The following is a 15,569-nucleotide window of genomic DNA, read 5'->3' as shown; positions in this document are numbered from 1 at the left end:
CCCAGGGAGTTGTCCAGGCCCGTCGAGTTCCAGGGAGAGAGCCAGATATAAAGGCAGGTTGTGAAGGTGGCACAACAAAAGGATGAATGAGGGGCCGCTGAAATGAGCTGACTGTATAAGATCAGACGAAATGGCTGTCAATCTCCACGATATTTAAACTCTGAAATCTAAACCACTTCTAAGGATTTTTTTCCCCTGTGGTCTCTCTCTCTCTGTCTGTCTCTCTCTTTCTTGCTCTCTCTATCAAACCTAAACTTTCTTTTCTTCAGAGGATGAATTAAGCAGGTACAATATCCACACTTCTCCCTGTCTGCACTAATTACAATGAAAGCTGTCTGGCCTTCATGGACTTTCACATAGTGTACATATCTGTATTTGTAGGCACACACACACACACACACACACACACACACACACTGACATTAATACACATATGCAGACATACACCCAGCCAGGCTCACGTCTTCTCTTCCCCACTCACACACAAACTACTGAGATCCCTTGTTGCAGCCAACGTGAGTCTGCAAGAGCGCGTGCTTGTCTGAGGATCAGTGCTAATGGCTAAAGCTTATCCCTCCACAAACTGCCTTTCCTCCCCCTTCTCTCTCTCTTCTCCCTGTTTCTTCCGCTTTACCTCTGCAACATAAAGCCATTAGCGGAGTAAGAGAAGCTGTGACAGCTGAAACCGTGAGATTGGGAGCAGTGCTGACACTGCTAGTTTCAGCCTCGCTGAGCTTTCATTGCGAGGGGGATGATTGACTGTTTTTTTCAACACCTGGCCCACTGTTTTGTAAGATAATAGTGAAAAATAATACAGTAACAATGTTGAGCGACTGGTTTATGCTTTGAAAGATTAATTCGACGGGAGCTCCGACGGTTCACTCATATGCTGGGCTGTGTTTTTTAAACAGACAGATTTGAAATCCCAGTTGAAGCTGTCACGTCTCTGCCTTGTCTGAATTTAGAAGTCAGCAATTTTCTTGAACATGAAAAACAATTTTGAAGGCTGGCAAAACTCCCTCCCTATTTCAAAGGAATCCTCTTATTACATTTACTGCTGAATAGTAAGAATGATTGAGAGCATCAGGAACAAATTGATGTTGCTGACCTCTATTTCACCTGCACAACAAAAAAAGTGAAATGGGTCACAAAGAGTTACAAACCAATAGAGACCGTTCCCCTGATTCTGCCCCAGTATCAGCCATAATCGACAAAATACAATAAAAAATCTCCTCCAGCCTTGATATGTTATTTTACATGGCACACGTATTCGAACAGACACTTCAAATTGTCCATTAACACCAGCTTGGTTTAATATCTGAACAATTCTTAACATTTTGAAGACTTTGGACAAACTGTATCCCCTCAACCTCAGACATAACAATTCCCCAACTTCACACCGACCCAAGCTTGTGTACACGTGTTGAGACCAGACGTCAGATTTTATCGTAACCTCTACTCATGTCCACATTGAAAAATGCCAAGCCTTGCGTAGAAATGACCATACGTCCACTTTTCTGCCGTGCGTTAGTTTCGTTAATAGGGCCTATCATTCTAATTGTGATTGTTTACTTGTGCTTGTCATAAACTTCTTTGTGTAACTTGATTTGTTTATTCTGAATTCACATAATTTATTGTGCTTGTGTTGATTTTTAGTAAAATGCATTTCCATAACTTAGCCTTTTAGCGTTGGATCATTGAACGTAATCTTTCTGTCGTAGAATTATTTGTTGTTGTTTGTTGCTTCAAAATTCATTAGCAGTCACAATTCTCTGGCCACTGCTCAGTGCAAAACTTTTCTTGGGAAAATGTTTACTAGCTGTGCATACCCATACTTCCATACTTTTAAAAAATGTTTCTCTCCTGCCTCCCCTGACCGCACGTCACTGCAATACATAGTATATCAAATGTAGTATGCCAAAAAGTACCAGGATGTCCTACTGTATGTGGTTGCAGTTTGCGGTATGCAAGCTAGCATGCTTTTCTATCTAATATGACCCACAATCCTTTATGCAGTATGAGCCATGTCTCAGCTGTATACATGCTGCATGCATCAGTAAATACATGCTGCAGAATGTACTAAAGGTAAAAAGAAAAAGTATGCGCACTATAGGTTTTTCCAGTCTGGATGCTGTAAATCAGTATTTGCAGGGAATCTGACCCAGGGACAGACATTAAGAATACTAATCATATAGAAATAACCATAAACCTCTTGCAGATGATCCAACTTTCTTTTTCTTATACAGGCATCAGTTTAAATTTGGGACAATTTTATAACCAGTTAAACATTTCTTGTACAAATAACCATTTTGCATTTTTGATATGGTGCAATATCTTGCTGTGGTTTATTCAATATTCTCAGGCTTGACTGACACATAATCTGTGTGTGTGTGTGTGTGTGTGTGTGTGTGTGTGTGTGTGTGTGAGAGAGAGAGAGAGAGAGAGAGAGCTACGTACACAGCTAAGATTGAATTACACAGCCGCAGTATGCAAGCAGAAACGCTACACCTCCAAAAAAAATCACTATAATTGTGTACAAAGCAAAAAAATATAATTCTAAGTAAAAAATAAATCATGGCCTCTAAAGAAAAGTTACATAAGGTTACCGGAGACTGTCTTATGCAACTTTGCTGAATTTGTAATAAAGTTTGCTCTGCTGTGAAAGTACAAAACAAAGTTTATCTTTTGTCCTCCAAATCAGGGAGCCTGCAGAGCAACAAAGGCAGCAGATTTTTATTCATGCAATTTATTTATTTGATATTTAGTTGGACCTTTAATTATAGTAACCTTGTAATATCTCTGTGCACTTCAAAGCAATTGTACATGAATGTTAATTCAGAGTCAGGTGGTGCACAAACAGTGAGCTTGTGGTTTTAGTTCTGTTGACTTTCTACTTATCTCAGCATGTTGTGGTGCTGTAAATATGTCAACATATTTTTACTGGGGGTGGTTCAGCCTATATGCACTTACCCACTCCGTCACTGGTTGAGGAGAAGCAACTGAGTGGAGATATTTAAAACATGTCGGAGGTCCTGAGTGGATTTAATGGTAAAGTGGTTGAGTCGGTGCCTGCTGCATCTTAAAAAGCTCCGTCTGTTAGAGCCGGGTCGGGGTGTTTAGAGCTTTTGGCTGTAGCCTCTCATGCATGCTGTGCTATGAGCCCGTTGAGAGTGAGAATAAGAAGCAGAACATCAGCTCGAACTCAGAAGCACACTGAAATTCGAATTATGCTTGACACAAGGTTGTAGGGAAGGGCAAACTATGAGGACAGTCATGAATTTCAAAGACCTTAAATTTTCCTGAATATATCTTAAACAGAATAAAGTCGTTTTCATGTGTCTGAAAGAATCAGAACTGCAGTTCAAAAACATCTCACTCTTGCTCTGAGATCCTTGTACAACTGCACAAACAAAATTTTGGCATTTTATATACATCTCAACCTTATGTATTCAGCTTGTCCTCCTGAAAGACGGAGGAGTTATGAAATAATACACTCATTCTCTTATTCTGTATTCTGCTGCTTTTTATCTGTTTCATTCCGACAGTTTATCTGTTGTTCTGCTTTTCCTTTACATCTGTCTTTCAACATGGTTGGACATGTCAGCTTTGCAGATTTGCCATATTAAGCCGTTTGTAGCTGGATTTCAGTTAGAACATGTTGATACAGAATATAGTAGGTGAGACTGACAGAAAAGGGAGGCAAAAATAATAGAACCTTGTCAATTTTGTCATATATCCAGTGTCGGTTTTAGGCTAACCACATTAAGCCAAAGCTTTGACACTGTGTAACTCGTGTTGCGGTAGAATGTGGATAATTTAGTGCCTTAGCTAACATATAGCTAACATTAGTTTGCTAACAACCAACATGTCCTTTCTGGTACATAGAGTGCAAAAATATTGATATGATATAAATCTAGAAACAGGCATTCTGTTAGCGTTTCAACAAGTGGTTGAGGGGGCCGACTGACCAATAGGAAATTCTGTTAAAGTCCAGAACGACCATCCCAGAGACCAAGCCTGCAGCCTTTGTGGTTCATCAGGAAAAATCTTATTACCGATATAAATGTGAAAACAACAGGGGCGCCAATACGATCATTTATTACGTTGGAAAAAGACACAAAACTTGAAACAAAAACACAAGAAGAGTATGAGAGAATGTCAAGTAGGAAGCGTAAGGATAAAGGTGGCTGGGAAAAATTAATTAATTTCCATTTCATGTTATTCGCTGTGAATATCTTTTCTAGAAGGCTTGTGGTATATTATCTTGACACGCTGGCGTACTGGTGTATGCGTTGTGGACCTACCCTTATGCGTATTGCTCTGTCTCTATGGATGTAGAGTATATATTTTCCTAACCTGGTCTAAACCTGGAAATTCCCTAAAATGTGACAGCATAGACTAAAACCAAGCACTAATTGTAAGTGTCACGACATGGTCAAATAATTTACCTCATGGTACTTTTGCCATTATTGATCGCACATCATACAGATGGTGAAATTATCGCATAAGCGGTGCTATTTCAGGCTATTTCTCTGTGCATTTTTCTAGCTTGTGTGCTGCATGTGTGCATCCATGTTGCTGCTTCTTTAGGTTGTGTGATTGCATACAGTCCATTTATTTGTTTCTGTGTTAAGCTAATTAAACAGCCACCTTCCTCCCCAGGTTCATGTGAGGAGAGTTCCTACAAGCCTTTGTCTCCCATCTCTACCATCTCGTATTTATCACTGCAATTAGGCGCTCTGCTGAGCGTGTAGGCCCACACTGGGCATGCATTTCTCCTCCACTGGAGAGCCTGTCTGCCCTGTCTACCTAAGAGCCTGCTGTGTGTGTGTGTGTGTGTGTGTGTGTGTGTGTGTGTGTGTGTGTGTGTGTGTGTTGGAGAAAGAAAGAGAGAAAGAGACACTGTCGCCTTTTGCTGCAAATGGAGTTTTGAGCACCCGTTGGTTGTCAAGTGCTTCTGCCTTTTGTTGCAGCCTGGATCAAGAAGCCACCAGGGCTCCTTTTGTAGCAAATGTTGCCTTTTGTCCTTGCTGTGTCTGTACTCATATACAGTGACGATATCGCCGTCAGACAGACCTAGCTTAGAGGGCAAAAGAAAGACAGGGAAAGAGAGAGACGGAGGCAGAGAAACAACACTGCAGACAAAAGAATGTAGAGAAACAGGTGGAGAGATGAATGAGGTTGAAACAAAATTCAGAATGCATGGGAGAAAGGTGCCAAAAATATTAGAGAAAGCATCAGTGAGACAAGTGTAGAAAAGCGGTGTATTGCATTGATATACAAACTCCAATGACAATTTTTTTTTAAATTTTTTAAGGCCACATTTAGCTTTCGAACATATGTTGAAGATCAACGGGAGCCCGGGAAGTGAAACTGAAGCCAACACTTCATGCACAGGATGTGTCCACGGTGAAGTCACACTCTGCACTGACAAAGACGCTGTGAGAGTTAAGGGAATAGAGGGTAAAGAAACGGGGATCAGTGGAGAGAACAGAGAGCAGAGAGGTTGAGAGAGATGGAGCTAAAGAAAATGTGGAGACGAGAGGTGAGGAAAGAAAATATTGAGAGGTGTATAGTCAGACATAGGAGACAGAAACAGAGGAGTGCAGGTTCCAAGGTCACATATTCTGGGATGCCTAATTGCATATGGACATAACACACATACAGATTCCTGCACACAGTTAGTCCTACAACACAAGTCAAGTCAAGTCAGTTTTATTTATATAGCCCAAAATCACAAATCACAGATTTGCCTCAAAGGGCTTCACAGACTGTACATGACATCCTCTGTCCTTAGACCCTCACATCAGCCAGGAAAAACTCCTCATAAGCCCTTTTAACGGGGGATAAAGAAGAAGAAACCTCAGGGAGAGACAGAGGAGGGATCCATCTCCCAGGATGGACAGCCGTGCAATAGATGTTGTTCTACAGGGCAGATCAACAGAGAAGAATAGAGTAGATAGAGGTTGAAGGGGGAGAGGGAGGGAGGATAGAGAGGGACGGTTGAGAGAGAGAGAGACAGAGAAAAGCAGGAGTTACAGGTATCATTTTTGTAAAACAGCCACGCTGCAGTGTTGTTGTTGTTGTTTTTTATTGATTCAGACTTCATCTTGGCCATCTCTCTGTGGGTCACTGCCGGATCAATCTTGTATCCCTAAAACTTTAACTTTTCCTGCAATTAACAAAAACAGTTGTCTTATGTTGAGTGAACACCCAGTTTTTTTCGTTAAAGTATAAGTTTGCAATTAAAAGTATGTCTTAAAGTACGCCAGTTTTCAAAATCCATATAGAGGTGCATCTCAATAAATTAGAATATGATGGAAAAGTTCATTTCCAGTAGTTCAAGACAAATAGCCCAAACCAAGAAGAAAGAAATTAAATAAATTAAGACATGAAATGTTTCATTCTGTGTGTAATGGATCAATATAATGTGTTATTTCCACTTTTTTAATTGAATTACTGACATAAATAAACTTTTCTATGATATTCTAATTTATTGAGATGCACCTGGATCTTTTTATAGTCTAAATATGTTTTCACAACCCAAAGTTTAGTCTGTTTCAGTCGACCTCTGGTGCAGTTAAATCCTTGTTATGGTTCATAGTCATTTGTCAATGCTCCAATCGTACTCTGTTGCGGACCAAAACAACCAGTCTGAGAACAGTTGTGAGAGGGGGTCCGAGTCTGTTTACCAGCTAACCCTAGTGCGGTTCGATTGCACTGTGAACGTAATCCGACCCTAATCAATTTGTGAGGTCCCGTTATAGCATAAAGTTGAAATTCATGTCCTTCAGTTTCACTCTGTTGGCTACCACTGAACTAAAGCAAATTTCTCTTTGCTTAATTATCAACGCATTGCTCAGAATAAAAGTATATTTACCCTCCTGGGAGAAGCAGATCATGGTAGAAGCGCATCAAGACTTGCCTCTGACTATACAGGTGTCTGTGGAAATACCCCAAGACATTCCAAAAGTATTAATATATACACAAATGACTTGCTTTCAAATTAAAAACTTTAAACTCAAATTTGTGATGTCTTTAAGTATAGTACTTACTGCTCCATACTGCATTTTTTTTTCATCTTTTTATTGTGTCCACACAGCAAGAATTAGGAATGATCGTAGTTCTTAGAATGTCTTTTTTAAGGGACTTCTTTAACTGCACAATGTTTGGTCCAGAGCCACAAGTGTACATTTTTCACAGCTGGGAGATATTGTATTATAGAATCTTTTTATCCTATACTGTGTCATTTTTAATTGCTGTCAAAATGCTTTCCACTAGGAAATGGAGCAGCCAGCGAGTGTGGAAAAATAGCTGGCTAGGGGGGTACGGGGGCATCAACCCCCAGAGAATTTTATTTCCATAAAAGCCCAAATTTGGTGGCCTCTCGCAGACTCTAATGCCACTATTCCATCATATACACTGATCTTAATAAAAAAAATCAATCAATTCTGTTGTGATTCTGTTAACACACTGCGCTCTTATTTTGAAAGCTGCATGCGTTTAGCCACAGGAAGTTATTCAAAACAGTAAGTCACAGTTTAGTGTGATTAGAACAACTTTAACATGTGGGGACTAGACTGAGACAGGTAGGCACGGCAGCTTGGTATATTCAGCGCGTGTGTGTAAGTCAGGCGGCAATCTCCGTGTCTGAGCATGGAGGCAAACCAGGAAGTGCCTTAAGCCTGCATTCTACCGAAAATTCCAGCAGGGGGGCGCCAAGTTTGGCTGCAAAAAAAAATTGCCCATTCATTTCAGTGCAAAATTTGAAAAATTCTGACTTGATTTATTACCTCAGAAAATGTTTTCAGGACAACACTATGGTCTCAATCGCTAGTGAAAAATCATCTCAAGACAATTTGATGTCAGTAGTTCTAATAATGGCCCCATTTAGAAGAAAATAGAAGATAAAGAATCGTATGATTTTGGGCGTGGCTACAGGTCACTGACAAGGCGAGCCGTCATCAGGAGAGAAGCAGAGCAATGCGTATCCACGGCAACGTGTCAATAAAGTTATATATAACATTATATAGATAGAAAAGAGGACGTTTACCCATTTGGTCTCATAATTTTGACCCTTTCACACTGTATTTTCATTTAATGACAGTTTATTTGAACGTTTTGTTCAGTTAAATGTCTTGTTCAGTGTTCACTTCTGCCCCCCGTATCTGAAACAAGATGGCGACGAGTATAACGCTGAACTCAAGGCTTCCAACGGGCAGTCCACAAACCAATGGGTGACGTCACTGTGACTACGTCCATTATTTATATACAGTCTATGATACAGACAGGTAGGCATGGCAGCTTGGTATATTCAGTGCGTGTGGGTAAGTGTGTGAATGCGCGCATGTCTCGGAGGCGGACGGAGAGGTGGGTCGGGGTTTAACTGACTGACCGGTGACACACTCTGCTGAGCAACACAATGCAAAATAACTTTATATTATGTATCATGTAAAAATACTTTCAGTAGCTTGAAATGTGACGTTAGCGCAGCACATGATGGCGGGACAGATTAGAGTGCTTTCGATGAAGTCTCCTGGCTTGGCGGGTGATAGATTCGTGTCAAACTGTCATTATAGCCCGTCAGAGCGGTTCATGCCAGGCTCGAATCAAACCCACCACTGATGATGAATGTCATCAAAAGACGCTTTTTTTTCTCAAAGTATGCAGGTGTCAAAGCTGTGTTGACAGGAAAGAGGCAGACTAGAAAACTGCAAAACCAACTGGGGCAGTGCGGGCGGGGCATCAAGGCCACCATGGCCTCAGGGCAGATATTTTTTTCAAGGGCACGAGGCCATATTGGCCCTCGTGAAATTCCTGCCCTGGTCCATAGTATTTATATAGTACCTAGAACTTTTTATTATTATTAAAAAATACATGAGGATCTCACTCTTTTCAATATAGGACCTTTAAAGCAAAAACTTGTGAATTTGACCTTTAATATTTAACAGGTTTTGAGATAGTTCCTGCATGCAAGCTGGTGTGTTATTTCGTGTTACTAACATGAGCAAAGGGGTAATTGCATTCAAATGAGTGGCTGTGTAACACTTTTGATGTCTGTGGCTTTGATACTCATGTAGAGGAAAAGGAGACAAGGTGAGGGCAGATACTAATAGGCAGAAGGGGGGGGGGGGGGGGGGGGGGGCTTCAAGGAGATTAATTTATTATATGATTGGTATAAGAGAAGGAAGATCAGCGTTGGAGGTTTTAACATGAGCCCAGAGGGTTTCTTTTTTTTCTCAAGTTTTCCATCGATGGTTATATTGTTAGGTCGGCTTTCTTGTTCAATTATTTTTAGTACATCACAGTAACTATACATTAGCAGCTGGAGGCATAAATTTTAAAGATTAATGAGAAGTGGTTAGCTGACAATATGATGAGTGAATTAGAGACATGGAGAAAAGTCCGCACAGATTGATAGAAGTGGATAAAAAAAATATCTTATCTCAGTCTCATATCTGTGTTCTTGACTCGATACGGATCACCAAACAGACCACGGTGTAATCACATGGACGTCAAAGGACAGGAGGCTATATTTAGTTTGCTGGATGTAGATGTGAATGTGTCAATAGGGATCTGGCATACAATCCAAACAACAAGAGACTGAGTGTTCATCTAAACTAAAGATTACTTTATTTTCACACCTGTGCACTGATTTTCCTTCCTTGTTCCTACAGTGCTTTTTTGTCAAGTCATAACCATTCATATATACACAACCAATGTGTTTATGATTAAATTGTTAACAAGAGCAAGTTCTTTTATACATAGCCTCTTAATTTTGCTCTCAAAGTGCGCCAGACGTCAATGTATTCCAAACGGTAGATGATGGTCTGTGTGTTCCCAGTTTGGATATCCAAATGCTCGCTCCAGTGATCTGATCACTGACTACACGCCTCTCTACACCTCAACCTGACTGAGAGAAGCCGCTGCTATTTCATGTTAGCATTAACTGGGATGCTAATTTTGGCTAGCAAAAAACAAAAACAAAATGTATGTTACTTAGGCTACCTCAGAAAAATGAACAGTGACTCCTTGGAGTGTCTGTTAGTCCAACCAAACGATGAACAAGACATTTTTACTGAACAAAACGTTCAAATAAACTGTCATTAAGTGAAAATACAGTGAAAGGGTCAAAGTTATGAGACCAAACTGGTAAACGTCCTTTTTTATATCTATATAACGTTATATATAACTTTATTGACACGTTGCCGTGGATACGCATTGTTCTGCTTCTCTCCTGATAAGGGCTTGCCTTGTTAGTGACCTGTCAATCAAAGGTAGCCACGCCCCAAATCATACAATTCTTTATCTTCTATTTTCTTCTAAATGGGGCCATTATTTGAACTATTAACATCAAATTGTCTTGAAGAAGATTTTTTACTAGCGATTGAGACTATAGTGTTGACCTGAAAAAAATTTCTGAAGGTATAAATCAAGTGAGAAGTTTTCTCATTTTGCATTGAAATGATAAAATAATGTTAGAAGCATACACAACTGCGAGTTTCAGTTAGGATGACTCATAATGACAAAAAGCGATTCAAATAAATCTTGCTTAGAAGAATTACAGGAAAAGCTTTGGTGAGCCAAGATGATGTGAAAGAGGTTGTGGCTGCAGGTAATTACTTCTGTCAAATAGTTTATTTATTGCTGATGTTGATGGACTTAATATATAACAAAGCAAATATGACTCTGAGTAGGAAAAATAAAGAAGACAGGCACATATTTGCTACTGCCACACAAGAAAAGCCAGCTTTACTTCAATTTAAATTCATTACACGCCAAATAAAATCCAATTCGGCTTTCTAAATGGGCTTACTCTTATTTAGGGATAACACATTTGGTGATGGTTTGGTTTTTGGACAGGTATTTTATTAGCCGCATGGTCTCAAGTGGCACCTTAGGCTAATTTCTTTGGTTTATTAGTTTTACAAGAGCTGGAAACAAGTAGCGTGACCCTGTTTTGCTCCCTCAGGGCAGATGTATCTTGTTGCAGATCTGTTGTTCTTGTGTTTGTATCCTCCCGGTCCTGTGGCAGATGTTCTCTCTCTGCCACATATGGTATGCAGTCAGCTAAAACAAGAGTAAAGTAGATGTCCAGTTGCTGTTTGCCGCTCTGCATGTTCTAGAGATGTTGTTGAAAATGACAGGGTTTTTCTTTTCTGTGCCTGTGTTTTCTGTATCAACCTTAGGGTATAATACCAGCAAGTGCCACAGCCCAGCAGCACTATGCATCCATATGCAGTTCGAGGTTTTAAATGGTAAAGTAAGTATTAGCGGCATATGCTAGCAGTATTAAGTAATTAAATAGGACTGTGTGTGTGTGTGTGTGTGTGTGTGTGTGTTTGCGTGTGTGTTTGCGTGTTCTTACTTTTATTTTGTGTTTTTGGGTATGATCAAAAATGGACGGTGGAAGCTGCCAAAATAAATTTTAAAAATTACTCAATAAATGAATTTATATGCCACTATGTATGTTTTTAAAATGTAGCCATTAATTAATTGTTAAAATGTGGCATCTCTTATCTAATCTCTGTATTACTTTTGTATATTTTTTTAATAATTTTTAAATTGTATTCATTTTCACATTTATTTTATTTATCATATATTTTTTGCATTTCTGTAAAAATAGAAATATCAATAATATCAAATTTGATCAATTATTAATCAACAGATTTAATTTTAATGTTTTTTATTCATTTTAAATGTGTTCATTCGTTTTTATTTTATTATTTTTTATTATTATATATTTCACATTTCTGTAAAAACAGAAATAATATCAAATTGTATCAATTAATTAATCAACTGTTTTTTTTAATGTTTAATGCAATATGAACTTATTAATTGAGGCTGTTATTTGTTAATTAATTTAATTTTGTCAGCTTTCCCATTACTTTTCTGACAGTGATGCACCTAATTTTACAGCAAACGTTTTTACAGATGACCTACCAGCACACCAGCATATGTTTAAACCTGCATGTGTTAATATCTTTATAGTGGCTGTCTGAGGCTCAATTGTGTTTGTAATTCAGTATGACCCTTCGATTTTCAACAGTAAGAAGCCGCCGAATAATCATCTCCCACTTTTTTTCCCACAGACAGACGATCCAGCAGTTCACCACTCACCAGGGGTGTGTGATCTCATTATTTTCACAAGGCTCTGAGATGTAGTCATATGGAGGATATATTATGCTGAGAGAAATGCATAAAATCAAATCTGTTCTGCAGTTTTGACAGGTTGCAGTGTGGGCTTCTTAGTTAGTCATCTGATGTTTTTCATTTATACCCAGATAAAGCATGAATCAACACCACCTTGTTTTGACAGACATGAATCTGTTACGTTGAAATGTTTGGCAGGAAGAGAACATTTAAGCTACGCAATTTTGAGAAAATGAAATACAATAATTGAATTACTTGTGAATTACTCATAGATTTAGATCTTGTGTAACAACATTTTGCATTCTCAGTTTTTGCTATTGGCTTCAAATGATATAGACTTAACTAAAGTCATGCCCAACTTAGTTACTGTTGCTAGGTCGGACAAGCTTGACAGGTAGTTCCGTTTAGCCGGGTTAAAAGTCAGCCCAGGCTCTGCTCAACTGTAGGGCACCACTGGAATGAGTTCTTTAACCAGGAAGTAAGTTTTACTAGCTTGTCAAAACGTCTGGTTAGCTTGTCGGAGACCATCTGAAGCATCACGGTAGTGATGTTCAAGTCATGCGACTGTGGTGTAGTTTGCTATAGCATAATGTTAGCTTGTTACTTCAGTCGTATTAACGCTTCACACACCATAAAAGTGGTGTTCATTTGTGAATATTATCCTGCTGAACAGAACACGTAAGCATCAGAATTGTGTTTGCCACAGAGCTTAATTTCTGCAATGATCCAAAAATCAATGCAAAAACCCCATAGGCTGATTCTCAATAGACCCCATGGTGATGCTAACTTACGGGTTGGCCTACAAAAATACGTAATTTCATTTGATCTCTATTATTGGAGCACAGAGGGAGATTTTTAGATCATAACAAGACCCACAAAACTCTTCTCAAAAGATTTCTAAAGCCTTGTGATTAGTGTTTTTGTCCCATTTTTGATGTGTGGTATAAAAGATATTGACATCAAAGATTTTGTTCTAGTGCCTAAAGTGCCTCCAAATGCCAAAAGTCCCTCCTGGCTTAACTCTGAACAGTGTTTGTTTTGAAGATCAGGTGATCTGGGTATGCCTTAGAGCCTTAGAACTTAAATCCAATCAGACTAAATGTTATCTGAATGTGTAAAGCATGTGTATGAGTAATGATGTATATTTGTGTGGAGAGCTGTAGACTGGACCTGCCACTCGTTTTGAGGTGAGAGTCAGGTGTTGTCAGTCCACACTGTATTTTTCCATTTCAGTGCACATCAGTGCAAATGTCAGTACTCATTGACTTCATCCCCCAAAACACACACACAACCAACAAACTTGCAACTCCCATGTATGCACACCCATTGATGCAAATACTCCAATGCACACATACTAACACTCTGCTGCGTACATGTATAAAACCAAGTTTGCTTGCCACTTACATTATTATTTTCCTCTTATGTCAGCCATTGTGTTCATGCCACATGGCAGTATGCTGCATGATGAGTGGTAAATGGATAGGAAACATTTTTTGCCAGGGAGCTGATGCAGACAAATGCAAGTTGAGAACACAGAAGATACTGTGCACTCAGTTAACACACACAAAATAGTACAGCTATCTACCAGTGTATTGCTATTTTCTCCCCATGTTGCTAATTCTCTCCTCTCCTTCCTGAAATTTTTGCGCCTAATTTCTCCACCACTCTTTTGTGTCTCTCTCCTTCCCTGTCATCCTTCACGTTAGTGCTGTGGTGTCATTCATGGTAACAATGGGAACTGGGCAGAGTAAATCAGCCAGGAGGAGGTCGCCCTTGCTCAGTGTCCGGCATCGCCTGTAATATCCTTGCCGGGGATGAGCGTGCTGCTGATTTGCATGATTACACAGCATCCGCCAGACAGCCCGCGCTTCATTACTCACCCCCGAACGCACACAGGATGATTGCGGGAAAGTGAGTGAAGCAACTCACACATAAATACAGGCGTAAACACCTACACTGAGACACACGGATACTGTACATCAGAGTAATGCAGCCTGACAGTGTTTGCAGCTGAGCAGTGGCGAGGGGCACACATACACTCTCAGGCATTGACTCAAAGCTTGTGTTCTAGGATGCTTAAATCTTGAGGTATTTCAAAGGCTATCGCTTTGAGCCACATTGTCAATTAGCATAAGAGCCTTGCATGTTAAACCTTGCCTATCACTGACTTTGTATAATCTCACTGCTGGGCAAGCATAAAAGACTTTGCTGCTGGCCACAGAGCACCAGTGGACAGGTACATGACTGATCTCTGTACAAGGAAAGAGGGGCGATCAATACAGAGCTATTGAAGCCCCGGATCGATAAAAGGCCAAAGGATTCACAATGCAGAGGCCACCTCCCAACACCCTCCCATTGCTCCATGGTGTGAGAGCAGTGCATTAAAGCTTGTAAAATGTGAGTGAGTGAGTGAGTGTGTGACAGAAAGAGACAAAGTAAGCATCTGCAGAGAAATATACATGAATATCTTCCCCCTCCCCTTGTGCATGTTTTTACTGTCTCCGAGGTGCCAGGACAGCCCACCTTTGTGAGCACAGCGTGGATCAATAACTGCTGAGCAAATTTATTGCACAGACGGCACCTTGAGCTGGGAGACTTGTGGTCTGCCAGGAATTACAGGTTTGCAGGAGATTTACACCTTTAGGTTACTTAGTGCTAAACATGCCTGTGACATTGTAAAGGAAGGGGGTAATATAGGCAGTGCAGGATTAATATGGCTTAACGTGATCGTTCCAGTGAGGATAAGTCAGGCTGCTGTATTAATATACAAATGGCAGGAGTACTAAGAGGCGGCTTGTTGCAATTCAAGTGTTCTGTGTGGTTTGAGGTGCATTCTGAGGAGCAGGAAAGTGATTCTATATTCACGCCATAGCATGTATACATCTATGTGTTTCTATACAACATCTCATGTCTGCATAACTTGTTGGAGCCCCTTTCCTTCCGTGAACGCAGACTTGTTCTTTGAAATCACCAAGGCGCAGACTGTATTTCATTCTGCTTCTATTCAAGCAGCCATTCCGCTTTGAAGTCCAACACGAGGCTTTTATCTTGTTATCTTGTTATTTCATTGTAGTCCCCCGCGCAATGCCATGCAACATCCCGAGGGGTACAACAAATACCCAGGGCCCTCCCTCTCATCCATAACACACAGCCGACAATGACGGCAGGAGAGAGGAGAAGAAGGGGGGGCACAAAGGGTCCATTTTATGTTTGAACTAGAACAAAGGGGAGTTTCCAGTTGACCATATACTGTAATGATGAGCCTAATTAATCAGATGCATAATTCATGGGGTGTAAAAGTGCGCTGTGAAAGAGAAGGGGTGGGTGAGGGAGAAGACAAGACTGCACCATCAGCATTTAGCTGGAGATGAGAAGATGGAGGAGGACCCTGGAGTGTTTGTGTGTGACAAACATGC

This window comes from Centropristis striata, chromosome 13 (genome assembly GCF_030273125.1).
Source record: "Centropristis striata isolate RG_2023a ecotype Rhode Island chromosome 13, C.striata_1.0, whole genome shotgun sequence".
Taxonomy (NCBI): domain Eukaryota; kingdom Metazoa; phylum Chordata; class Actinopteri; order Perciformes; family Serranidae; genus Centropristis; species Centropristis striata.
Note: the sequence above shows the minus strand (reverse complement) of the source record.